Source organism: Microcebus murinus, chromosome 20, assembly GCF_040939455.1.
Source record: "Microcebus murinus isolate Inina chromosome 20, M.murinus_Inina_mat1.0, whole genome shotgun sequence".
Lineage (NCBI taxonomy): Eukaryota > Metazoa > Chordata > Mammalia > Primates > Cheirogaleidae > Microcebus > Microcebus murinus.
The window spans coordinates 1,279,736-1,282,492 of record NC_134123.1 but is presented as its reverse complement, the minus strand read 5'-3'; the positions used below and the strand labels follow the sequence as shown (position 1 = coordinate 1,282,492).

Genomic DNA, 2,757 nt, shown 5'->3' with positions numbered 1-2,757 from the left:
GACTGGGCCACAGGAGGACACGGAGGAGGGTCCCGGCCCCCACGAAGCGGTGCCGGCAGTTCTCCACGGGCTTGGGCGTTTTCCAGAGGTAGGAGATGGAGGGGACTGATTTCTTCAGCGCCCCCCAGACCACGCCACCCCACCCCACCCATGGGACACATCCCCAGAGAGAGACGCCCCATACACTGGCTGTGCCCCAGCCCTGGCTCGGGGGAATAGGCGGCAGCCCACCCACAGGGCGAGGGGGGGGGCGCAGCTGAAAGGGGTTGTGGGGGAGGGCGGCCCCTGGCTGGGGTCAAAGGGCGAGCGTCCCGCGCGTGCGCAGTCAGCGGCAGCGACGCGCTGGGGGTGGGCAGCGGGTAGGTGAAGGAGGCCGGGCGAGGAGACGAGGGGGGCTGGGAGGGCTCCACCTTGGCGAGTCCAGCCGTGGAGGCGCATCTTGTGTGAGTGTGAGTGAGTGTGAGTGTGTGTGTGTGTGTATAGAGAGACAGCCCCCCACCCCGCCCCGCCCCGCCCCGCCCCGCCCATCACCCCCGTCCCTGGGAGCCAGCGGGACCCGGCCGGCGAACTCAACCGGCCCGGCCCGGCCCGGCGCGGGGCCTGGGGCGGGAGGCGGCGGCGGGGAAGCCCAGAGAGGCTCGGCTTCTCGAGCGGGGCAGGGGCGCCCTCCGCCGCCGTCTAGGGCCACACCACCCTGAACGCCCCCGATCTCGTCTGGTCTCGGAAGCTAAGCAGGGTCGGGCCTGGTTAGTACTTGGATGGGAGACCGCCTGGGAATACCGGGTGCCACAGGCTGCTTCTTTTTTTTTTTTTTTGGCCTCTTGTTCTGTCCCCTTTCTGGGAGCGCGGCGGCGGCCCGGGGTGGGGGTCACCCCCACCCTCAGCGCCCGCCGCGGTGCCTGGCGCCCCAGCCCGCACCGTGGGGCCTCCTCTTGTCCCAAGCCGCGACACCGCCGCCACGCGGCAGCATGCGTGGCATCTGGACTGTCAGGTCTCAGACCAAAGGTCTGCTCTGTGGGAACCGACACGCTGGAGGAAACCTTGAGAGTCTGAGAGGGGAGGGAGTTCCAGAAGAAGGCCAGGATGTCATTTTGAGGGAGTATGTGACCAGAACTCGTCCCGTTGCTTTTGGGGTTCTATGGGCTACACGCAGGAATCTTTGGTGGTGGCACCTGATGTTGGGGGATCCGGAGTCACACCCAGACCTGCTCCACAGGCCTCCTTTTACTTTTCTCTTCGGATTCATTATTTTTAAAAAGTGTCTCTTACCTCTAGGATTGCATTTTCTTTTCTCTCTCTTTTCAAGCAGATGATGGGAGTACAAGTATTCAGGTGACATGTGTTGCCCGTGCCGCCCTCCCCCCTGTGTTCCTTTTTTTTTTTTTTTTTTGAGACAGAGTCTCGTTTTGCTGCCCAGGCTAGAGTGAGTGCCATGGCGTCAGCCTAGCTCACAGCAACCTCAATCTCCGGGCTCAAGCAATCCTGCTGCCTCAGCCTCCCGAGTAGTTGGGACTACAGACATGCACCACCACGCCCGGCTGTGTTTTTCTATATATATTAGTTGGCCAATTAATTTCTTTCTATTTTTAGTAGAGACGGGGTCTCGCTCTTGCTCAGGCTGGTTTCGAACTCCTGACCTGGAGCAATCCGCCCGCCTCGGCCTCCCAGAGAGCTAGGATTACAGGCGTGAGCCACCGCGCCCGGCCCCCCCTGTGTTCTTATTCATATACCTCTCATGTTGTTCCAGCGTATTGTGGGGGTACCAATGTTAAGGTCGGGTGCCTTGCCCTCTCCAAGCCTCCCCCCTCGGGTCAGAGCTTCAAGTGCGCCCATCCCCCAGTCGGTGCGCACCCACCCCATGCCTAATGGATGTGTATGCCCCTCCCCTCCCCCCACCCGCCCGACACCCACCCGATGAAGGTGATTCCTCTCTGTCCACTTAGGCGTCCATCCGTTCGTACCAATTTGCTGGTGAGCGCGCGCACGTGGTGCTCGTGTGTCCATTCTTGGGATACTTGGCTTCCTGGAACGGGTTCCAGCTCTGGCCAGGAGAACACGAGAGGCGCCCTCTCACCGCTGCTCCTCACAGCCGAATGGCACTCCGTGGTGTCCACGCGCCACATTTTATTGATGCACTCCTGGATGGATGGGCACTCGGGTCGCTTCCACGTCTTTGGGATTGTGAATTGTGCCCTAACTGTAACCCTAACCCTTACCCAGCCCGTCTCCTCTGCCCCTGCCTGACGCACTCCTCCCCGGCCAGGCCCGTCACTGTCCTGGGCCCCCGCCTGACCGGCTCCTCCCCGCCCGGCCGGTCACCGTCCTCTGCCCCTGCCTGACATGCTCCTTCCCGCCCGCCCGGCCTCTCACCGTCCTCGGCCCCTGCCTGACCGGCTCCTCCGTCGCCTGGGCCTTCCAAGGGCTTGGTGTGGACGCTGCTTCCAGGAAGCCCTCCAGAAACCCGGCAGCAGGGTGGCCGCAGCAGTCTCCAGCAGCCGTCCCTAAGTCGCGTGAGTGCGGGGGACGTGCCCCCGCTGTGCCGCGGGGGCCCAGCCTGGTGTCTTCCCTGAGGCCCTGCGGCTGCCGGCTGGGCTGCCGCTCCCCGCAAGGGGAGAGCCGCGGAGGTGGGGACCGCCTCCTGATGGGGACGTACACGCAGCTCTCCACGTCGGATTCCGGGGCTCTCTGTCCTGCCCGAAGGCCCAGCTGGCCTGCGGGTCCTTAGAGTGGCAAAAACCTCCGAAAACTGAGACTGAG

General features: G+C 63.7%; 1 non-coding gene across 1 annotated transcript; it reads left to right on the top strand.

Annotated features, from left to right (window-relative positions):
- Window positions 1–676: 676 nt before the first annotated feature.
- Window positions 677–795, top strand: LOC142862666 (5S ribosomal RNA). The gene has a single exon (XR_012913762.1). It is a non-coding gene; the product is annotated as a 5S ribosomal RNA (ribosomal RNA).
- The last annotated feature ends 1,962 nt before the right edge of the window (window positions 796–2,757 follow it).